General features: G+C 45.1%; 1 protein-coding gene across 2 annotated transcripts in view; it reads right to left on the bottom strand.

Annotated features, from left to right (window-relative positions):
• The window catches only part of RASGRP3 (RAS guanyl releasing protein 3), a 94476-nt gene extending 79810 nt beyond the window's left edge, over positions 1-14666 (bottom strand). For both annotated transcript variants that reach the window (XM_074989708.1, XM_074989710.1), the window contains exon 1: positions 14438-14666. The gene's annotated coding sequence lies outside the window, so the exon portion shown is untranslated. The remainder of the gene's footprint in view (positions 1-14437) is intronic.
• Positions 14667-25073: the final 10407 nt, after the last annotated feature.

The raw sequence follows: 25073 nt of genomic DNA, 5'->3' as shown, positions 1-25073 counted from the left end.
TCCATTTTTCACATATAGCGTGAATTCCCCTCATAAGTAAATCTAACACAAGCTCATGCACATTTAACTCCCACTTAAACTAAGAGGTTTGTATCATTCGAAATAATGCTGTCCATACTGAGCCTTTAAGTACATAATAGTGCCATGTTCTTCCTTAAGCCTTGACCTTGTAAATGCTTTGCTTTAAACAGGGTATGGGGTTCACTGGATGAAATTTAGTAGCCTGGGATATATATAAGGTCAAACTAGATGATATAACGGTCCCATTTGGCCCTAAATATTATGGCTATGCCTACACTAGAGAGTTTTATTGACAAAACTGGAGTTTTGTTGACAAAACCCACAGAATGTCCACATTACCAAGGCACTCTGTCAATAGTAAACCGACAGAAAGCTGCACTTCTGCTGACAGCATTCTGCTGTTCCCCGAGGAGGCAGAACGCCTTTCTCAACAGAATCCGTCAAACAGAAAGACAGTCTGGATACTCTGGTGGGCCCTCTGATGACAGACAGGGATTCTGGGACACCGAGCATCCCTGTCTGTTGTGCTGCCAGTTGTTCGTTCTTTTTAGGTTGTGGCCAGGCAGCCTGGCTGCTCTCTGTTGACTGAGCGGATCAACAGAGTGATCCACTTTCGTATCTGACCACAATCTGTCAACAGAATATTTGTTGGAAGATGTCTTCCAACAGAAACTCCTGTTGACTGATTGCTGTGGTGTAGACACAGCCTGTGAATCTGTGGAAGTTAACGGCTACAATTACACTACAGCAATCTGTTGGCAGAAGTCCCTGTCAGAAATGATTTCCCAACAAAACTTATGTTGACAGTGTGCAGCGACATAGAAAAGCCAATCGGAAGAGCGCTCCACTCTGTCGACAGAGTGGTCGGACTGTTCTCTCAACAAAACAGGCACCTGGAAGAACAGCAAACAGGGCTGCTCATTGTTCTGGATGCCTTGCTTGTTAAGAGAAGGCCCTCCAAAAGTGTCCACACAGCTTTCTTGTTGACAGAATCTGTTGACAGCTGCATTTTGCCTCATGGCTGAGAGGCGGAATGCTGCCAGAGAAAGTTCTGAGGTTTGTCGACAAACTGTTGACAAAATGCATTTTGTGTGTGGAGGTTCTACCAGTTTTATTGACAAAACCAGGGTTTTGTCAGCAAAACTAGCCAGTGTAATCATAGGCGATGCGACTACTCACCAGCTTGAAGTTGAACACCGGCATAAATATTTGCAGCCTTCTGGGGTTTATTCTGTACTTAGCCAATTCATGCATATTGAAAATTTTAAATATTTTCCCTTAAATTAGCTTTCAGCATTAGACTTTATTGTTGTTCTTCTTTTAAGTGCATGTGGTTTGTAAATAACTTTCTGGTGCTGACACACCCAGGACTGAAAGCATTCTATCAGATGGTTAATTCCCTACAAGATTCTGCTTCTTTCCCCCTCTCCTCAGTGGGTTGTGCTAGGCCAGTGGTCTGCAACCTGTGGCTTCGGAGCCACACATGGTGGTTTAAGGACTTCTTTGTGGCTCCAGACACTATATTGCAAAGTAACAAAAATAAAAACTAACCCATCCTTCTGCTTATTTTCGATAAATGGTGAATGTTCTAAAAGCCCAACACTGAATAACTCATATCTAAATAGCAAACTGTATGTGATCTTGAAAAGCTGGATAACTCTCCCTTTAATATGTGCAGTGCATGCTGGGCTATGATACAATACCTGTATTTTGATCATGTTGCTAATAACGTCTTGATTTTGAAAAGGAAAAGGAAAATTACAGCATTGCTGATGTGAAGGGCAACATGCATTTCAAGAAAGCAAATTGAAATTAAACATGAAATAAAATCGGCATAATAAAGTGGTGTCAGAATGGCTTTAACAAGGAGGAACATTGAAGATGAAAACAGAGAATTTCAGAATGAATGGACCCAATCCTTTGAATTTATATTGAGTTTGGCTGGTCTCCCTTTATGTCTCATTTACAATGAGAAATTTGCCAGGAACAAAAAATGCAACCTTGAGAGAATACATGAAGAGTTTGTGAATGTCCTGCAGTAAACATCAAGAAATCCTGCAGGAAACACGTATCGTATTACAAACAATTGTGTGTGTCGTTCTTAAAATAGGGGATACGAAAAGTATGGTTTGATGTCATTAAGGACCATCTCATATTCAAGTGCATTGCAGCTCTTGAATTACTGAGCTTTTTACTGAATTCAAAAAAAGTGGCCCTTCTTGCTCTTGTGGTTGCCAACCCCCGTGGTAGGCTGTTGTATAGATCACCACATTCACAGAAAACTATCTTTAACTGCTGTAACAGGGTCAGGCCAGTAGACCCCAGATGGAAGGGTAAAAGGCAGCCCAGGTCCCAGCCTGGCTTAGGGGGAAAAACAGAGTTAATTAAGCTCCCAGGTGGAGGCAATAGGGTGTGGTGAAGGCAATCCATTAACAAGGACCAGCTAAGTTGACTGCTGAGAGGCATAAACACAGCCGAGGCAAACAGAGCTGGGAGGAGAATGAGAGAGGTGGCAGTGGAGTGTGAGAGACATCCGGTGGGAAATAAGAAGCAGCCAGAAACAGATCAGGAGGACGAGAGTGCCAACAAGAAAGGTGGGAAGGAAGGAGTGATGGGATCTCCTTCCCCTGCCAGGCCGACAGCTCTGGTAGTGAGAGAGGAGGGAAGGAGACTGGCCCCAAACCAGAACAGCAGGGGCAGCCACAGCCCGGACCCTCCAGCTCAAGAAGCAGAGGGAAGGGGCCTTAGCCAAGGTGAAAAGGGCACCTTGAAACACTGCACCCTCACAAAATACCTGAATGTCCAAGATTCTGCTGCTTTCTTAGAATGCTTAGGCGCCATTTAGCGGGATCATCCAGTCCTATGCACCTCTCATGGCTAGGGTACTGCTACTGTGTCCTGCTAACTATTTCTCCCTCAAAGGGCTTCTTAAACTCCTCTCAGGAGATACTTGCTCATTCACCAAACCTTCTCAGGGGTCCAACTTTTATCACATGAACAAAGCTCTGAAATAAAACTCAAATCCCAAAACATAGTCCATCAGTTTTAATCCCTTTCCAGGTGACTCCCAGACTCTTCCTGCCTCTTGTTTCACTAAGAAAACACCTTGCCTTAGATTCCTCTGCAGGAGCTTGCTCTTCCCCAGCATTCTCCAACTTATTCTGTGCCCAAACCTTCCCACTTAGGTCCTTTCCTGCTTTGATAGGCCCTATTTGGAGCCTCAAGTTTCTTGCTCTATTTTTTTCTTCCCCAGCAGCAAGTTTTTCCCTACAACAGCTTCTGGTGCTGCCCACTATCTCCTAAACCTCCTGCCATCTGAACAGTCACCTGCTGCTCTTTAAGCTAATTACCTGATCTCATCCTCGTATGCCTCCTGAATAGTCTGGGTAGGCTGGCTCCAGGTTCTCCAGCCCTTGTGGGGCAAACCACCATGCTGCAGGCTAGAGTCTAACTTGGATTTGTCTAAGCTACTGGGGTAAGCTGACATATGTTAGGCTGCTCCAGCTATGTGAATAACATAACTGGAGTTGAAGTAGCTTAGATTGACTTGCCAAATTGCCTACACTACACTGCATTGATGGGGGACACTATCCCACTGAATTGCTTTACTTCTCTTGTTCCCATGGTGTACTAAAGTCAGCCAGAGAGCATTTCAGTTGCTTTAGCACGTCTTGCTAAATCAGCCTTCACTGGCTTGATTGCGGCAGCATCAATCCATAACCGGGGTGCCAACCCTTCAGGTCTGGCCCACAGTCTCAGGGAGTTAAGTATTAATCTTTAATTAAAGATGATGTCATTTCATGAAATCTCCAGGAATAACATCCAAACTCTGCCATAAAGTCATTGCAAGCTCCATGCCAGTCCCAAGCCTGGATGAAGCAGGAGGGTTGGTCAGATGTGTGTCAATGCACTGACCGTCAAACAATACAAATGAAATCTGATGCCAGTATAACTAAATGTTAAAAGATTCCAGCTCGGACATCGCCTGGATAAACAAGGTCTGTGATACCAACTGAGCGATCGGGATTGGGTCGATAAGTTGGCTACCGAAAGAAAATTACAACTAACTCATATGCTATCTATTGGAGCATAGAACGTCCAAATACTGTGGGCAACTGGTAAATTAGAGCTGCTTCGGAAGGAGATGGAGAGATACCCATGTGATATTCTCGGACTGGCAGAGACGCATTGGATGGCATCAGGAGAGATATGCAGTTGTGAAGTAATTTGGTCAGGAAACAAAATAAAGATGAAGCAGGAGTCAGATTCCTTCTTAGCCAAACAGCCAGAAGAGCATTATTACGATACAAACTGGTGCGTGCAAGAATGATTGTAGTGAGATTTGAAGCAAAACTATTCAACATCTCAGTCATTCAGGTGTATGCACCCACATCGGACAGTATGGAGGAAGAGATTGAGCTATTTTATAAAGACTTGACAAAGACGGTGGAGGAGATACCGAAGAAAGATGTGTTGATCATCAGGGGACATTGGAATGTGAAGGTTGGAACAAATAACGAAGGTTGGGAGAGAGTCATGAGAAGGTTTGGATATGGAGAAAGAAACGAAGAGGTGAGAAACTGCTAGAGTTTGCTACAGAGCATGAGAGGGTGATCTGCAACATGAGATTCCAACAAAAAGACTGTAGGAAGTGGACATGGCGATCGAATGACAGGAAGTCCAAAAACAGGATAGATGTGAGTTTGATAAGAAGATGGATAACATCAGTACAGCAGTGCTGAACTTTCCAAGGGGCGGATATAGACTCAGACCACAGTCTAGAGATCGTAAACATCAAGGTAAAACTCAAAAGAAAAGTAAGACACAGTTTAAGAAAAGAAGAGACATGGCGAGGCTATGTGAGGAAGAAACAGGGAATGCATACAGAACAGCGCTCGAAGAGAAGACTAAGAATCTCACCACAGAGAAAGACCTAGATAAGACAGTCGCGGGGACAGCCATGGCTATAGAAGCGGCAATTGAGCAGACTGTTCCAGAAGAAGAAAAGATCAATAAGAAGTGGATTATCTAGGAAACACTGAAGTTGGTTCAAGAGAAGAGAACGCTGAAGATCAGAAGAGATTTTTCTGTGATGGCAGAACAGCAATATAGGGTGAAATGCAATGAGGTAAGGAAAGCAGACAAAAAGGATAAGGAGAAATTGTTAGAGGAGCAATGTGAAGATATAGAGAGGTATTGCGGCAAATGTAAGACCATGGAGGTGTATAAAACAATTAGGAATATTAATAGGAAATGGCAACCGAAGCAGATGGCGATCAAAGGTGAGAATGAAGACGTGCTCATGAACAGGGAGAAGATTGTGCAGTGATGGACGTGATATTGCACCGATCTATACAAAGCACAGTTGGACCCGAGTGTCTCAGAGAGACTGATTGAAGAACTGAAAAAGGTATCTCCACCAAGCATCAAGAGTGAGACCGATATTTCAAAGGAGGAGTAGAAAAAGCAGTGAAATGACTAAAGAACAACAAGAGCCCTGGAAATGATAAGATCACAGGAGAGATGATCAAATAAGGTGGAGAATGCATGATTCAGGAAATACACCAACTATGTAATATATCATGGAAAGAAGGGAAGGTGCCTAAGGAATGGACAAGATCTGTGCTAGTGACAATACCCAAGAAAGGAAGCACACTGGAGTGCAAGAACTACAGAACAATTGCCCTAACAAGTCATCTAGGTAAGGTGCTGATGATGATACTGACTGAAGCTGCGTCTACACGTGCACACTACTTCGAAGTAGCGGCACCAACTTCGAAATAGCGCCCGTCGCGTCTACACGCGTCGGGTGCTATTTCGAAGTTAACTTCGACGTTAGGCGGCGAGACGTCGAAGTCGCTAACCTCATGAGGAGATAGGAATAGCGCCCTACTTTGACGTTCAACGTCGAAGTAGGGACCGTGTAGACGATCTGCGTCCCGCAACGTCGAAATTGCTGGGTCCTCCATGGCGGCCATCAGCTGGGTTGAGAGATGCTCTCTCTCCAGCCCCTGCGGGGCTCTATGGTCACCGTGGGCAGCAGCCCTTAGCTCAGGGCTTCTGGCTGCTTCTGCGGCAGCTGGGGATCTATGCTGCAGGCACAGGGTCTGCAACCAGTTGTCAGCTCTGTGTATCTTGTGTTGTTTAGTGCAACTGTGTCTGGGAGGGGCCCTTTAAGGGAGCGGCTTGCTGTTGAGTCCGCCCTGTGACCCTGTCTGCAGCTGTGCCTGGCATCCCTATTTCGATGTGTGCTACTTTGACGTGTAGACGTTCCCTCGCTGCGCCTATTTCGATGTTGGGCTGAGCAACGTCGAAGTTGAACATCGACGTTGCTGGCTCTGGAGGACGTGTAGACGTTATTCATCGAAATAGACTATTTCGAAATAAGCTATTTCGATGTTGGCTGCACGTGTAGACGTAGCCTGAGAGATTAAGATTGCAGATAGAAGAACATATAGCAGACGAGGAAGCATGGTTCAGAAAGGATAGAAGTACCATACAGCAGATATTGGCACTAAGACTGATAGCGGAGAAAGCTTGACAAAAGAACAAGAAAGTATACACTTGTTTTGTCGATTTTCAAAAGGCATTTGACAGTATAGATCAGAAAGTGACTTGGGCGGTGTTGGAGTCATACGAAGTGGATAGCAGACTGATACAATTGTTGAAGGATATCAATGATAATGCAGAGGCAGCGGTGAGAACATGCGGGGAGTCAGGAAGTTGGTTGAAAACAAGTAGAGGTACGAGACAAGGAGATCCAATATTGCCAAGTATTTTCATCGCACATTTGGAGAGAGCAATGGACAAGATCAAGGAAGAGGTAGAAGGAATATCTGTGCATGGGAAAAGAATTAACAGCTTGAGGCTCACGGATGCTATAGTTATCATTGAGGAAGATGAGGAGAAGCTAGCGAAAATGATGCAGGTGTTAAATGAAGAAGGGAGGCGGTATGGACTGGTTATGAACATCGCTAAAACAAAAACAATGGTATTGGAGATAAGTAAATAGGAAGGAAGATCAGTGTTGATGGTATTGAACTAGAAAATGTAGATCTGGGGAGTGACATAACGTATGATCTAGAGTGGAAGCAGGAAATAGCAACAGCAAGAACGAGTTTGAAGGTGATGGATAAGATCTGGAAAAGCAAAGCAATTAGCTTAAGAATGAAGCTGAGCGTCTTGATAATGTGTGTATTCAGCAGCACGTTGTACAGATGAGAGACATGGGTGATAACGAAAGATTTGAAAAGAAGAATATTGGCGTTCGAAAGGAGTTGTTATAGAAAGATTCTGAGAATAGGATAGATGCAGAAGCTCACCAATGAGGAATTATATAGAAAGATACACCTGAAAGAGAACCTGCTGCAGAAGGTTATAAAACAGAAGCTACAACTATTTGGGCCTATTTGCAGAATGAATGATGAATGAAAAATCAAGACCCTGGTATTTGGCATAATGGATGGTTCGAATAGGAGAGGCAGACCCCACAGAGGATGGGTAGATGATATAGTAGATTGGTGCAGAGCTAGTCTATAGAAACTAAGCCACTCCCCACGGGACAGGGAAAGATGGAATGAAATAGTGAGCGAGACACCGGACACCAACGGGCACTGAGCCCACAGTTTTTGATGATGATGGTGACGCTGAATCCATCCAACCAGAACTGGTAACTCTAAACCCCAGAAAGTGTAAACATGGCCTTAGGGCACAAAGAGACATGAGGGAGCAGTGTTCCTTGTTAGCTGAGTGCTTAGGCAGCCACCTAGGGGAGATTCAGGTTCCGTCCAGTTGATTACGAGAGTGCCCACAGCCACCCACAGCCAGCAGCCTGTGTTTCTCTTATGGTGCACATCTGCACATGCCTTGGTTCACATAAGAAAATTTATTCTGCCCAGGGATGGAAAAAAGGTAGAGGGACCACTGCAAGGGAGTCGCAATCTTTCCTTGCACAGGTATGGGGTGGCAATCTAGATATCCAGTCCAAAAAGATAGGACTACTGTAAGGTTCCCATGTTTGCAAACTTAATGTTTGCGAATTCAATTATTCGTGAGTGATGGCTTGAGGCTGCTGCTTCCTGGGGCTCCGAGGCAAGGAGTGTCAGTGGCTGTCGCTTCCCCAGGCCTCCAGGGCTGGGAGGGTTGGCAGCTGCCGCTTCCCAGGGGCTCCGGTGCCGGGAGTGCCAGTGGCTGCCACTTCCCTAGGGAAGGAGTGCCGGCAGCTGCTACTTCCCAGGGCTCTGAGCCCCCTCTCCCTCTCCCCCGTATTGGCAAAAATCAACAGTTGTGAGGGTTCTGAACATAGAACCCTTGCGAATGTTGAGACCCTTCTGTAATTAGGCTACTTGCAGTATACCTGGTGGAGTGGGGGGTGGATGGACCCTTGACTCCTCTCTTCTTACGCCTTGGCCAGAGTAAATAAGCTATCGTATGGTGTGGTGGGCAATAATTAATTGATGCTAGAGGCCAATGGTAAATCGTTACCTTCTCAAGAGTTTGCATGGGTCGGGGGAGCAGGAAAGGAATAATGGCTCAGCTGGATGTCGCTAGGTGAAAATCCTGGCTCTGCTGGAGGTATTGATGAAACTTTAACCATTGACTTCAATAGGAACAAGATTTTATTCAGTGTCTCCTAGAACTTTTCATAAGGGCATGCAGTTTAAAGCATCACCTGTTGTTCAGCGCTACTCTCAGATTTATAATCCAATTTAATATATTCCTGAGTCATTAAACTCACAGAAGAAAGCACTTTTGACTTAAAAATAACAAGAAGTCTTGTGGCACCCTATAAACTAACAGATATATTGGAGCATAAGCTTTCATGGGCAAAGACCCACTTCATCAGATGCATACTATTGAGCTGTGCAATCAATATATAGGTATTTCCCAGGGTTCAGTTTCGCGAATGTAGTGGACCACTCTATTCCTTACAAGGTGTGAGGAGTAAGGGAGGTCAATGGGAGAAACTCTTCTGTCAACCTTCCCCTGTACAGACAGCCGTTAGCTGAGTGCAGATATGTCTTTTTTACCTATGCAGTTACCATAGCTAGAATTGCGTATCTGTGGTCAGCTTTCTTAGCCTAGTGTAGCCATAACCTTGGAATGAAATTTGAGAGTTTTTAATACTTCAGTTTATGAATATTGATATAAAATTTCAAGCCTACAACACTGAAGCATAGACACATTAAGGGTAGGATTTCAATTCTGATTGAGTGTATGTGGAGGTTTCATCTCATGATATCATATAATTGAATATTAATCTTTGATTCCTGGAGATTCCAGAAAAATGCTGGAGGGTTGGCAACCTTAATTAAGACCAGGGTAGGAGAAGAAAACAACAGCAATAAGCTTCATTTTAAAATAACTAGGGCAGTCAAACAATTAAAACATGAATTGCTGTTAATTGCACAATTAAAAATTTAATAGTGATTAATTGTGCTGTTAAATGATAATATACCATTTATTTAAATATGTTGGATATTTTCTGCATTTTCAAATATATTGATTTCTACAACAACACAAAACAAAATGTATGATGCTTTATTTTTTATTTCAAATATTAGCATGGTAAGAAAAAATATTTTGCAATTTCTCTATGTGATAACTGAAGGGGTAATACCCTTTTCTGGCTATTCCAGCCATTCAGTTAAATAAAGTATTTTCTCAGTACAGTTTATACCTCTCCATGATCAAAAGACATTTTAAAGGTATTCTTTGTGTTTTAATCCTTTGTTTTCAGTTGCTCTGTGATACTTAGCAACGAAGCAATGTTTCACTGAGTGTGTTTTCTTTTACTTTCGTTAATAAAAGTCAAAAGGCCTTTTTGAGACCATGATCTGATTCCAATGTCCTAGAAGTCATGAGGTTCCATGTGCATGCACGTAAGACTGCACAGCTCAACTACTAACAAAAATTAAAAGTTTTCAAGCTCTCGCCATAGGGAGGGTTAAAAGTGTGCTCGCCTGGGTTTTCAAAGGGGTTTTGCACTTGGTGTGGCAGTGATACCACTAAAAAGCCAGGAAACCTGTGACCCTGGGAGTTTTAATACAAACCTTCGGTGGCAAACATTTTTTAATTTCTTGCAGGCCCCAATCTTCTGAACTCAACGTGCCAGAGCGGGGAACAGCCTGGATACCCCGTTACAAGTACTATAGTGCAATCTTTTTATCATGAAAGTTGAATGTACAAATTTAGAATTATGTAATAAAACCTTCATTCAAAATGCAACAGTGTTAAACTTTAGAGCCTACAAGTCCACTCAGTCCTACTTCTTATTCAGCCAATCAATCAGACAAACAAGTTTGTTTATGTGTGCTGCCCATTTCTTGTTTACATGTCAAAAAGTGAGGCCAGGCATTCACATGGTACTGTCATGGCTGATACCACAAGATATCAATATTTTAGCATATCTTTAATGTGTATATCCCTCTTCATGCTTTAGCCATCTTTCCAGAGGACATCTGTTCATGCTGATAAGGGCTTTTGCTCAATAGTGATCCAAAACAGAATGGACCAATATATGTTCATTTTTTTTCATCTGAGCCAGATGCCAACAGCAGCATATTTTCTTTTTTGATGGTTCACATTCTGCATTTTCTTCATTGGAATCTTGCTCTTTTAAGACATCTGGAAGCATGTTCTCACCCCCCTCAGATTTTGAACTGTACTTCAGATTCTTAAATCATGGGCCACATCTATCTTTGAAATCTCACATTGGTACCGTCTTCACATTTTGTCAAATCTTTTGTGAAAATGTTCTTAAAATGAACATCATGTGCTAGATCATCATCTGAGGTTGCTGTAACATGAAATATATGGCAGAATGTAGGTAAAACAGAGCAGGGGACATGCAATCTCCTCCAAGGAGTTCAGTTCCAAATTTAATTGACACTCTATATTTTTAAGAAGCATCATCAGCACAGAAGCATATCCTATGCAATGGTAGCCAAAGCATGAAGGAGCATAAAAATCTTTAACGCATCTGACACGCAGATATCTTGTGACATCACCTATGACAGGGCCATGCAAATGCCTATTCTCATTTTCAGTGACACATAAATAGGAAGTAGGAAGCATTATCTCCTGCAACAGTGAACAACCTTGTTTATCTGAGAGATTGGCTGACCATGGCCCTAGGTTCAGAATTCTGAATTGGAATTCATTTGCAAGTCTGACACATTAACATGGGGCTTAACAGAAATCTCAATTATCTTACATATTACAAGGCAATGTCCCCACCTTTGATACTCACAGGAATGGCACACATCCCACTTAATTTATTTCTTCCACTGGTTCTATTAGTGACAGGTGACCTCCTTCTTTTTTCCCACTCCTTCCCCTGCCCCCCCACTATATAAACCCTGGATTCTAATTGTCTGCTCCAATCTGGAAAGCTGAGAAGTGGGTCTTATCCACGAAAGCTCATTACCTACTACATAAATTGGTTAGTCTTTATGGTGCTCCAGGACTGCTTGGTTTTTGTTTTGAACATGTCTATTGTTTCCAGGGGGCAATAGAACTGGGAGACGGGTCCATGCTTCTGGAAGTAAGGATGTAAAATTCTGTTTAATTAGCTTAACTGGCTAACCAATTAAATAGCAGGAGGGGGAGGGAAGCCATGGATGGTGCTCCAGCCCAGATGGGCTGGCATGTCCCTGACAGTGGCATGCTGGACCAGGCTGCTCTGTCCAGGCTGAAACGCCCCTGCCTGCAGCACTTCTGGGCTGGGCCCACCATGGACAAGGGCTGCTCTGGTCAAGCTGGAGTGTCCCTGCCTGCACTGGGCCCTGTGGGGGCTGGAGCAGCCCCTGAATGCAGCGGGTGGGGGGGGCTACTCCAGCTTCAGTCAGTAACCAGTAGGCCTCATCATTAACATCCCTACCTGAAAGGGACGGGGCCTTGAGGGGAGGAGGCAGGGCTGGGGGTTGGCCACCCTCCACCAGTCCTCCAGCAACACCCATGGCTCCAAGAGTGAATTAAAGGGCACAGGGGTTCAGCTGCTGTTGCAGTGGCAGCCTGGAGCCCTGGGTTCTTTGAATTTCCAGGTCCTGGGGTAGTGGTTCCCATTTCCCTTCCCTCCTTGCGTCAGCAGGCCTGACAGTTTCCTGTGAAATCCGTCAGAGTGCCTGCAGAGTAAGGCTCACTGGCCTTTCCCGGGGATAGTTACCTCATCAGTACAGAATCCCTTCTTTTGATATACACACAAATCTTTATATTTGCTGGTTATTTAGCACCCAAGCTTCTGGCATCATGTGAGTCTCTCAGAATCTCAGTTTACCTAAGTTAAATTTCCAGCTTTTAAGGTTGCCAAGAAAAGTTTGACATTAACCCTAAAACGACAATGATCAAAAGGCAAATAAAAAAAAAATCCAAGATCTTTTGTTTTTAGAAGTCCCATGGTTTTTAAGATAATCTCATGATTTTTTGGAGCTCAAGTCATAATTTTCGAACACTTGATGTTGGCAGTACTACAGACACAACAGCCCTGATTCTCAGTTGCTCTGTTCCCATGCTGAGTGTAGGAGAAGCAGGGTGTGGGAGTGGAGAAAGGTAGTTATGAGCTCCCCATCCCGTGAGCAGTGGAGAAGAGTGGATGGGTAGTCTGCTGTTTTGAGTGGACTTAGCCCCGTGGGACAAGTTCTGTTCTCAGTGATGCTAGAGTAACTATTAATTTCTGTAGATTTGCACCAGAGCATATCATCAGAATTTGGTCCCTAATTCTCCTTTGTTAAAAGAATGAATTTATCAAAAGTATGAAGTCATTTCTAAGTAAATGCTGCAATCTACTATTTTACATAGGCTCCTGTATATCTGCTTCATTACACTATTCTGTCATTTTAAGCCATAGCAACTCTTGCATACTAACAATATAAAATGGCTGGTTCCCAAATTACTTTCCTCTTCCTGGCTGAGCAATTGTCCCAAGTTTTGCAGACATGTGTAAGCGAATGTACTTCTGAAATGAGACTGTAGTAAACATCTCAGGCCAGAAAAATTCTGAATGTTTTAACATTTATTCAGAAAAAATGATCAAAAGATTCTATATTTTTTTGAATTAACAAGGCTGATACACAGGCATTATACAAAGTACGAATAGTGCTGCCATTCAGCTTAGTCTGTGAAGCCTAGATGTTAATATTTCTTGAAAGCAGCTGCATTTTGAGAGAGCTTTTGCAAGCCTTCAGTTTGATGAGTACTTAGTTTACCTGAGTCGGCCTACTGAAGTGAGCAGGAGCTCATCTGTGTTAATAAGGGTTGCATAATTTACCTTCTTGGACTTAAAAATCATGGACCAAAGCCACTCAGATTCAATCATCTTACAGAAATCAAGCATGAGATTAGAGCTGAGTAAGAACAAATTAACTATCAACCTTCTCCACAAAAATCTATTGTATCTGGCAAGTTACTCACTGCAAATACTTTAATAGACCACCATTCTGCACTGTACTGTGCATCTATATTGTCAATGACTTCAGACTCACCAGAGATGAACCTCTCATGAGCAGGACCACAGTCTCTTAGAAAAGAGAACTGGCAGTGTTTTAAACCAGACAGAATGAGCGACCTGATCCTGTGAATGTTGGTTTACCATAAATTCCACCCAAACTCAAGCTCAGCACATCACAGGATTGGGCCTTTGATAAACAACACTGATTGACACTATTTACCATTGTCCTATCCCAGCTTTTCACCACCATGTGACTCAGCAGACATCCTGCCCTTGCTATCTTCAAAACAACAGACTCTAAATATAACAGCATCTTACCAGGATAAAGTAGTCTAACATCATGCAGGTTTCCTTTTCTTTTCCTCACCAGCAACATTTTAAAAAGCCACTAATCCTTAATAACATGAGTAATTCATGAGTAACAGCGAGCCTACCATTACAGATACAATGTAGTACATCACTGAAACAAGTATAACTATCACTGTCATGACTGATTGAAGGATGATGAAAACCCCCTAGTTTTATCCATATCTTGCAGAGAGTGCTGAATCTTTCATCATGATATAGCCTGTATTTCCAATATTTTGCCTTCAAATCACACCACTGCCACCTCCTATTTTGGCATAAGGCAAAGCAGTTTTGACATGAAAAAAACAAAAACCCAACCTACTCTAGATTGCCATCACTGACTGATAATCTGTATTTTTTACATCTTTCTAAGAGTTGTCTCTTCTTTTCAGTACTAACCAATAAACCGATATATTTTATACCCTGACATTTTACAGTGTAGCTTTTATAGATGATTCAAGTTATGCTTGTTGTGACGTGATGTAATATCTATAAATAACGTACTGAAACAAAAGGCCTGCATTTTCTAATATAGTTCAATCTGCCATTGATTACATTGGATTTTGCAATTGCTGCTGCATCATTTTGCAATTAAACAAATAAGCAAAAGAAGACACTTACCTTAATTTAACATGCATCTATGTTCTGTCCACCCCTTTTCAGTATAGTTCTCCTTTTTCCGCAATATCCTGCTACACGTGTTGGGCTTCTGAAATGTTTCTGTTTGCTCTTCCTCAATCCTTACATTATTTTCATTTTTTCACCCACACTCCCCTTTAAAGAATCTGAAGACAAAAACCAAATTGTGTTCTGTTTACTCTCAGCAACTACAGTAAGCTTTTACAGCGGATTTAAGCCTGATTAGTTCTAGAGTGTTTGGCTAAATGGCAGTCACACTTCCGGCTATTCTTTCCCAACTTAGTATTTCTGCTTCCAGTGGGTTTTTTTTTTTCCCTCGTCTTAGATTATAAATAGGTCTGCCATACAATAGTATATAACAATAAAGAAGACAGGAAATGCATTTAAACCAAGGAGAGATTCTGTATTTTTCCAATTAGACACTTAAATATATATAAAACTTTGAAATGAAGCTTCTTAATGTGGTTTTTCTGATGCTGTTCTTGTTTCTATGAATGGAATGTTATTGGCAATAAAATTTGATTGGGATGTCATCTGAATCTACTTACAGCAGGCTGATTTAAGTGTATGATTTCATGATCTCTGTCACCGAAATTGCCCTTCACCTTCAGCTTCAGTACCAGTTCCTCACTTTTGGTCAGAATGAACTCTCAAGTGGCTACCCCAAAGGTTAATTTCTCCTTCATGCACACCAGGCCCAGCAATGTAGTTTGGGACTCCCTACTCTTCAACTCCATACTGCCCCAACTGGCCATTAAGCAGGATAAGTGCACTGTGTCAGTCTCACACTGTGCTGCCCATACCGGCCATCCTCCCCCCGAGTGTCCATCACACAGGACCAGCACCCTGCTTTCCCTTTCACACGCTGCTCTTCACAGAGTGCTGCCTAGTCCCCTTTCTTGTTCTAATGCCCCACCCTGGCATCATAACGTCCCCCCTTTTGACCCTCTCTGGCCTCTAATGCCCTGTATGTTGCCCCTTTACCCTCTCTCCGCTGTAGCCTCTGGTGGGGGTTACGCACTTACGCACTTACAGCTACCTTTCCCCCTCCTGACCATCGGCCAGCCCTCATGTTCTTTATACACGGCACAGGAGGTAGTAGCCATTGCAGAGGAGAAGGTTCTCTTTCCCTCTTCACACGCTGCTGCCCCTCTTGCAATGTATGCAGGGTAATGCTGCCCCATTACCTCCATACACTGTATATTGTTCCTACTACCCCTTGTAAGCATGTTTCTCCCCCTCAGATTTAGCTGCCCCTATTTCACATTACCCAACGTTTCTCCACTTTTTGCCCTTTAGAACCCATCCTGCTGCTGCACCCCATGATGCAGTGGAGATGTCCTTTTCGCCCTTCCCCGCCTCTGCTTCCCATCAGGCCCTTTATACGATACAGTTTCCTCTTGCCACCTTGCACCTTCTCTGGCCTCTAGTGCTCATTATACAGGTCTGCCCCTCCTTTACCTGCTTCACGCTCTGCTGCCTCTAGTGCCCATTATGCAGCATGGAATCATAGAATACTAGGACTGGAAGGGACCTCGAGAAGCCATCGAGTCCGGCCCCCTACCCTCAGGGCAGGACCAAGTACTGTCTAGACCATCCCTGATAGACACCTATCTAACCTGTTCTTAAATATCTCCAGCGATGGAGATTCCACAACCTCTCTTGGCAATTTATTCCAGTGTTTGACCACCCTGACAGTTAGGAACTTTTTCCTAAGGCCCTAACAAAGGAAATCTCCTAGAACTGGAAGGGACCTCAGGAGATCATGTAGTCCAGTCCCCTGCCCTCTTGGCAGGACCAAGCACCATCCCTGACATCTATTTGCCTCAATCCCTAAATGGCCTCCTCAAGGATTGAGTTCACAACCCTAGGTTTAGCAGGCCAATGCTCAAAACACTGAGTTATCCCTTATTCCTCTTTGACTATCTGCCTCCTGTAGTGAGTCTAACACAGTACAGCCATCCTTTCCCCTCCTCAGAGGTTCTCCCGTTTCATTTTGAGGCAGTCTTGGAGCCAGGCAGGGGAAGGACAGGTCTGGCTTTTAGGAGAGCTGGAGCATCTCAGGCCTGCATGCAGGGTTTTGCTTCTGGAGGTCTTAAAAGCAAGAGCCTTCAGTCTGAGCCTGTCCTGCTCCAAGGCGATTCCCAGTTTGAAAACCTGTGGGAAAACTTCTCCCAGCCAAACTGAGTTAGCGCTCTAGCTCACTCGAGGAGCTCGGGCATCAGAGTCTGGCTGCTAGTTTTGGTCTGCCGTGAGAGTGTCTGAGACTAAAGTTTGGATTTTAGTATAGATTTGTAATTTGCACCTTGAGCCCTGCACATCTGGGCAGTGAGGAGAAATCCTGGGACTACGAGTGGCTTAGAGGACGCCTGGAAGCGGTGGGCATCCACCCTTTGTATGACACAGGAGTCCAGAGTCATTTCTAAACCTGAGGATCATTCACAATGTTTGTAAGTACAGCATTTCTTAGCTACTCAAGGAAATTGAGAGCCCCCTTACTCACTGTGCCATACCCTAAAGTCAGAGGTCAAAGGTTTGGGAATTTTATTACCAGTTATATTTTAAACCTGATAAAGGAGTTACTGCTGTATCTCATTTGTAAGTCCTTTGGTCCAGAGTGAACCCAGCCAGCCACATTACTAACTGCTGCACAGCAGAAGTGGTGGGCACAGGCCATTAAATGTTTCTACAAAGTAGACATAGGAACAGGCCACTAATTTTACATTTGTTATGTCGGGTCACGTGATTGGGGAGCTTTATGGTTGCTATCAGCACAGGCATTAGTGACTGGGAATAGTTTTATTATCATTTTGTTATATTCATTTCCTGTTAGTACAATTACAGTGTTGAATATATGGTAGGTGTTATTTCTTGTGAGCCTCCAAATATTTGGCACGTAACTGGGGATTACGCAATGGTTACGATTTACTTGCCAAAGTGCCTGGGTGATACTGCCAGGAAAGGGTGGAGGGAGGGGAACTGCCAAATCTACTATGTATTTTAGAGATTTTGTCTGTCTGTCTCTTCACGAACTCCCCCTAAACTGCAGGAGAGAGAGATCATCAGATTTAGTATGCAGCTCCCTCTTATCGTAACTTAAAAAAAATGTAAAGATTGTTGTGCCAGGAAAATGGGATGTGTCTGGAATGGGATTGCTTCTTAAAGAGACCAACTCAAGTGCAAGTCCTCAAAACTGACATAAGTGAAAAAATGTTGAAAGAGAGTGACCCAGAGATGAAAGTAAGCCAATGTGCCCCAGTGCAACACTAGGATAAGAGGGAGCCAGACAGCTGGGGAGGCTCAGCTGCTCCCAACCTGGCTTCTGGGGCTGTGCTACAGGCTGCCATGTAAAGCAGCAGGCAGCCAGGAAGGTGAAAGGAGTTGTCTGGCAGTGCACCCCGCCTCTCCGGGACTGCCCCAGCCCTGAGCCTCCTACCTTGCAGGTGTCCTTTAGGGAGGGCAGGCAGGGCTGAAGTCCCCTTCCACAGAGTCCTGTGGGGATGCAGATTCACTTCCACTGTCAGGGAGTGAGGGGAAAGTGCCCAGTTTGCTGCATTTCCCTCCTTCTGGCTGGGGAGGGGAGGGGCAGACAAGCCATGAACATTGTTCTTGCTTCCTGACAGGGACAGGTAGGGGAGCAACAAGCACCTTTGGCCCTCCCTGCACACACACACATACACACCACCCACTGGCTTGAACCCCTTATATCCCAGGCCCGAATCCTGCACCTCTCCACATCCCACCCGCTGGCCTGAGCTCCTCCGCATCCCAAGCCTGACTCCTGCACCTCCCACACCCTAAACTTGCCTGAGGGCCCCCCACACCGAACCTCTTTCCCGACTCCTCCTCCCTTCCATACACACTTCAACCCCCTTCCCTGAGCCCTTCACAGCCTCAGCAGTGCTGCTGTGAGCCCTTCTTCACCCCACACTCCTGACTCCTGCACCACCCACACCTTCTGCCCAGAGCCCCTCCTCACCTCTGAACTTTGACTCCTGCACCTCCTCCCCTAAGCCTCTTCGAAATCAAACAGAACCGAGACACAGAAACAGAGAGAAAGCCGTGCTAACCTCATATATGCCATCATGTGCCAACAATGCCCAGATGCTTTGTATAGTATAGACTTCAAACTCTCTTAGACAAAGAGTTAATGGGCACAAAACAGACATAAAAACACTCCTGAGCCACAAACTGGTCAGCCGACATTTTAATGGAGTGGGCCATTCTGTTAATGACTTAAGAGTTTGCATCTTACTGAAGAGAAATTTTCACACTACTTTGGAAAGAGAGGCAGCTGAACTCTCTTTTATATTCAAATTCGACATATTAACATGTGGTTTGAACCAGGATGGGAATTTTCTGGGTCATTATAGGGGTTCTTTTGCATACTTGGCTTCATCTAATTCTTGACCTCCCCCCCACTCTCTGATTTGCTCACCTTGATAATTTTTTTTTCTGATTTGTCAACCTTGATTACTATTTTTTGTTCTCTGTGCCTTAAAGATTGAGTCTGTTCTGGTATGGCTATGGTCTGAAGAAGTGGGTCTGTCCCACGAAAGCTCATCACCTAATAAATTATTTTGCTCATCTTTAAAGTGCTACTTGACTGCTTTTTTGTTTTGATAGAAACAAGACAGAATCACCAAATCAGACACAGTCCTCAAAACATGACAGAACTGAGCAAATGATGAAAAAGGCTGAATCAAGAGGAGCCAGAAAGATAGGAGGACCCTGGAACAGGAGTGCAGCTCAATAAAGGTGGCAGAAAAGAAATAAGAAAGGAGCATTTGCAGTGATCTGTTTTGCCATAGCTAAATCAATGCTTAAGGTTTGAAAATGACAGCAAAATGTTATTGGAAACCAAATTGCCTTATAGCCCTATTTGTTTAAGCAATGATGAGGTGTTTATAAGGCTGAAGAAAACAATACAAAATGCATTTCCAAATAGCGCTCAGCTATTTCAAACTAGAGTGGCTACACATGGTAGAACCTATTTTGAAATAGATCCATTGGACACACTATCGCTGACAGTAAACGCTTGATATTTACAGACCTTGATTTAGTGGACTTCAGGAACAATGGATATTCCCGCCCCCCATTGTTTCCAAAGACTGCTGGGGTTTGTAAAATCATCCTCCCCTCCTACCACAAAAATTAAGAGACTCAGTGCTGCTGCAGCCTGGAGAAGCTGCAAACCCCCGCCCCCCCACCCCGCCCGCCTGCTGGAGCCGCCATGCACTTCTCCCACCAGGGGTGTGGGGGGCAAACTGGCTTTCATGTACATGTCCCAGCCCTGGGGGCAGGGAGTGCGTGTGGCAGGTCTGGAGGTTGTCCCTCTAGGCCACACACAGTGGGTCCACTGGTAAGTGGCAGGGTTTTCTATTTTTTTGGGGGTGGGGATGGGGTAACCATCTGCCTGGCTTTGGGCAGGACAGCCCCATATTTTGGATGCCCTCTTGGCATCCTGATTTATTTTGCCAAAGGGGCTTCTTGCCCTGTATTCCACTTTTTGAGGAGCACAGATGGCTGGCCCGGTTCTGGCTCCCCATGGCTGGGGGAGCTGGGAGCCAGACCTGCATGGTGGCACAGGTGCCATCTGGCTTGCCCTGATTGGGAGAGCCAGATCTGCGTGGCTGCCACCCGGCTTTCCCAGCTGGCAGGAGCTGGAACTGTGTGGCAGCGCAGCTGTCATGGGAGCTGGACCCACATGGCTACCGCCTGGCTGTCGATGGCTGGCGGGAGCCGGGAGCTGGATCAGTGCGGCTCCTGCCCAGCTTCCCACAGCTGGTGGAAGCTTTGCTGGTGGGGCAGCAGCCCTGTCCCTGGTGCTCCAAGTCATGGGGCAGCCAAGAACCACAGCTGTCTCCACCACAGCCTCTCCAGCAGGGTGGCAGCCTCCACAGGGTAGCCAGTACCTGTCTCCCAGGTAGGGTGACCATCCATCCCATTTTGGCTAGGATGGCGTCATTCCCCCGTATCCCATATTTGGCTGGGGGGGTATGTGGGGGGAGATATGGTCACCCTGGGCTGGGGGCGGGTGTTGGGGAACATGAGGGCTTGGTGAGCCTGGCTTGAGTGGGCAGGCAGGCAGTAAACCCTCACATTTAATGGACTTCCAGGAATAGTAGACACCCCTCCCCCCACATTAGTCCATTAAATCGAGGGTGTAACTGTATTTCAAAATAGGCTCTATTCCCTGTCTGCACGGCCCCTATTTCAAAATAACTATTTCAGACTAGGTGCTCTTCCTCGTGGAGTAAGGGTTACCTGTTTTGAAATAAGGGAACCACAATTTTGAGATTATTTTGAACTGGCAGCTTCCTTGTGTAGATGCTCGAATAGTTATTTCACAACAGCAGATGTTTTTATGTAGCATGAGGCTGTAATCTTGTACTGCTGTTTCTTCACTCTGCTGCTGGACTGTTCTTTGACATTTTTCAACGTGTAGAATTATTGTAATCTTTTAGCTGAATTGTAGTTAGTACCAGTGTGCAAACATTTTACAGCAGTAGGTCAAACTGCTGAACACTTCTGTATGCTGGGGAAGAGTTATCAAGCCAACTGCGTGGGTGAGGATACTGCTACAGAGTGACTTGCTCAAAGGGTCGGTCTCCACTAAAGCTGGAAGGTATGATTCCCAGCTTGAGAAGACATCCCATGATAAAAGTACAGTATGGTCATGTGACACGAAGAGGCTCAAGTCCTCAAATATTTTCTGTAGTTGGGCATCTCTACCGGAACGGTGCTCGGACATCCAATCTGCTCCCTTTGATGTTCATCACTTTGGCCACATGCATGTGCTCTCTTTGGACAACAGTGTAGACCAGCTCCCAAGAACCACAAATCAAGTGAGGTACGACGGCACTGGAGCCAGGTTTATTGTCGTTGACATATGGGCTCCAACACCCTCACGAGTCTCCAATATGCCTCAACAGTTTACATTGGTACACACATACGCCATGACAATGGCCGTGACTCAGTTGATGGCAAGGGGGCTCCATCAGCCCCTAGGTCACGCAACACAGCCCCTGTTACACACACTTTTATCATCGGTATAAACAAGTTACATATCCAGGTACTACACCCTCCTCCCCCACTGTAATACCTTGACACCCCTTAATGTAACCAGACCTACCCATTAACTTGAGGGATAATGGTGGTACCAGCAAAACAATCCTATCCAGCATGCTGTCATTACGACCTGTTCCTGAAATTGGGTCGGCATGTACCTGGTGCTAAGCTGTTATCTATAGGAAGGGTATGGGGAGTGCATGGTACTAAGCAGGATGTGTTTATGTGTATCACTAAGTGCCTGGCTCTGGGTGCTTTTAGGTTTTTTTTTTTTAGGCCCTGTTACTTATCAGCTCTGTCTCTTGCTGCATTTCTGTGGACAGACTCTACCTAGCACAGTTTGTGCTTTAATCTACCATTGTTCGGGCTTGAGGCCTTTAGCTTTGGTGTATGTTAACAAAGCATTGCTTGCTGTCCTTGGCCTTTAGCCTTACACCAAGCCTCTCATTACTACATTTAGTCTTCCAAAATGCTAGGCACATGCTAAGGGCAAATAACTGCTCACACTGTCATGGCTACACTGTGTTTTTACCCTGCTGCCTCAGCGGTAGTGTGTTATGTCTATTTGATCTTAAAATTACACTTCCAGCTCAAAAGGTAGGTATTCCCAGAGTCACCAGGGAAAGTCTGTGGTAGTGTGATGAATCAAATGCCAGGCTCCTGACTCCCAGAGAGCTGTGAGATAACAAGCTTATCCTCCCATTTTTGTTCTTTTAAGTGGCCCAATGAAAGGTTTTTAAAGCAACAATTGTTAGAATTCATTTGCCTTACTTGACCAGTAAACACCCTAAAGAATTTTTATCCCAAGTCTTGTTTCTGATTTTAGTTGCTAACACTGATTGCTTTCTTTTCAGGGTGAAGCCTGGCTTTTCATGTGGGGCATGAGGCTTGAGGTAGATTATAAACAGTCCTAACATGGGAAAAAAAAAAAAAAAAAAAAAAAAAAAAGAGACATGGTTTGTTACTCCCTAAACTGCAGGTTGTTTTTTTTTAACTGAGCATACAAATAACCTCAGCTGAAGTGGGACTCGGGGTGCTATGCTGACCCCTAGTGATAATGACTGGCGGTATTAAAAACGCTAAACAATACATAGCTATAGAGCTTCTCACTGCTGTTCAGCTCATGTTGAATGCACACTGTAATGCAAACACAAGTTGGAAGGTTAATCTCTGCATCTGTGTGTGCAGACTGAGGTTTCTGTCCCTCAGCAGGTCCTTGTGGCAAACCTGCCATAATGGATCCACTCATTCCGGCACCACTTGATGTCCAGACATCTCACCACCAGTCTGACAGTGGCACCAGTCGCACTGCTGGCACCAGTCTCCGCCTCAGTCCATGCCTGGCCACGCCCTTTCAAGGACCGCTGTGGTGGGTGGCTCTGGCTTCAGAACTTCAGTATGCTCCTCCCACCACACTGATGCTTGACACCCTGTCACTATGGGACAGCACCCATCTCTGCAATGCTCCAGTTTGGACTCTTTCCTCTGTCATCCTGGTTCTGGTGCTCAGTGGCCTTGGCCCCTCTTCCTCAGAATGTGCGGATCTTGCTCTCCACACAGGTCCCACACTCCATGCTGGTCCTGCTCAATCCTGGCAGACAACCCCCACCCCCTGCACAAGAGACATGAGAGCGCCTCAGTGGGTCCCCTACCCAGTGGCAGTTTTTTGATACCTAGGGCATCCCATCAGACTCAGGGCACTATGCGCCCACCTCTGTCCTCAGCCACCTGAGGCTACAACTAGTCCCTGGCTCCCCAACCTACTACTTGCCCTGAGGAAGCGCCTTGAACTCTGCTGCCTAAAACCTAGGGAACATGCCGGGGAAAGAGACTGTGTTTCACCATGTTCAGCTGCTGCATGATTGCCAGCAGCAACTGAGAACTGTTTAATTCTATCGCTTGCAGCAGGGCTGCTTGAAGGACGTCACAGTGTTCTCTGTGGCTTAGCTCTGGCAGTACTGCAGGCTGAGGTGTGAGGTATTTGTAATGCTCACAACAAGCGTGCACAGCTGGGTGAGACCCATGCTTTTTTTGGGCTACGGCATACACATGGCCGAGCCAGCCTTTTGAGACAGTGTTGGTTGGTTGCCATTGATCTCAGGAGAGGGGAATAAACTGCATTGTGGTGTATTGTACCCACGGCCCCCATTGCCCAATGACAATGTGTTGGTCCCACACAGCTTTGCAAGTTTTTTGCCCCCACATCCGCTGCAGCTAGGTGGTCTTAAGGATACCTGCCCATGGTGCGCTGCTTTCTGCATCACTGAAAGCACGGCCGGTGAGGCTGCACGCCACTGACACCCTGCAGGAGGTGTGGCCACACCCAACTGACTTTGTGGTATCTGGATGTTGCCTTAAATTAAGTCCACTTTTTTAAAATGTAGCCATGCCCTGAGACTACCACCGTAGCCTGATAATTAGGCAGTAGGGAGAACTAAACCTGGTTCTCTCACGTCAGGTGAGGGAGCTAACCCTTGGCTTCTAAAGTGGATGGTGGTGCCTTCTGGCTTGGCCGGATTTTGAATAGAGCGTGGCTATGCACAGACATATCAGAGTGGCCGCCACACATGAAAACAGGCAGGTGTTTGCATAAGTGGGTGACAGGCAGCTGGATGCCTAGTGAGGTGGCAGTGCATCTGACTGGAGGCAGAAATATAAGCATATAGGGACCATCTGCTCTAAAAGCTCAGGTGCTCAAGTAAATCTGGGCACTTACAGGGTTCAGCAGGTACTTTGTGGATTAAATTGGAGTCTAAAACGGGGACTTTGGGATGGCAACCCCAGAGTCAGGTGTAAGCAAGGATTTAGGCACCTTTGTGAGTAAAGGCACTAAGTCTTCAATGGCCAGGTGTGCTTGTGGAAGGAGACCCAATAGGGAATGTTAGATGGCAAGGCATCCTCCTAACTAACAAGAGGATGGAATCCTGCTGTGTGTGTGTCATAGGATCTATCTAGGCACTTTCAGGAGGAAGACACCATTGATATGTTCAAGCAGTATGAGATCATGTGATAGTCTAGGGTCAATACAGTAATGGAGTATGTTTGACAAGTACCAGGTAGTGTACCAATTTCCTTTGAATACTGAATCCGTACCTAACTAATGAGAACGTATTTGCGGAGGCCACAGGTAGTATGCAAAGAGCAGGAAGAAGTCAGTGGATTTCTGGGGTACTGATCGTGGTGAAGGGTCTGGAGGAGGAGGAGTAGGAAGACTCTGAGGGTTGGGCCAGGGTGGCAGGAGGAGACAAGCAGAAGAGGAGAAAGGAGAGGGGATGGGGAATGTGCAATATGAGAGAGGCAAACTGGGAGAAATCTATACAGAATGGGAATCTGGAAAGATAGGACATTTGTATCTGAGCTTTTCCTTTTTGGTAGCTGCCGCTTCCAGCCCAGAATGCATAAGGCATGCCTCCCTTTGTCTGGGACTCTCAGGCAGGCCAGTGCTATTGCAGGGCATCTTCCTTCCAAAGCTCTAGCTACATTTACAAATGGTTATTAATAAGAAGCAAAAATAGCCCTTTGGCTTAAAAAATATCAAATTAACTAT

This window comes from Carettochelys insculpta, chromosome 3, assembly GCF_033958435.1.
Source record: "Carettochelys insculpta isolate YL-2023 chromosome 3, ASM3395843v1, whole genome shotgun sequence".
NCBI lineage: Eukaryota > Metazoa > Chordata > Testudines > Carettochelyidae > Carettochelys > Carettochelys insculpta.
This window is presented reverse-complemented; position numbering and strand designations above follow the sequence as displayed.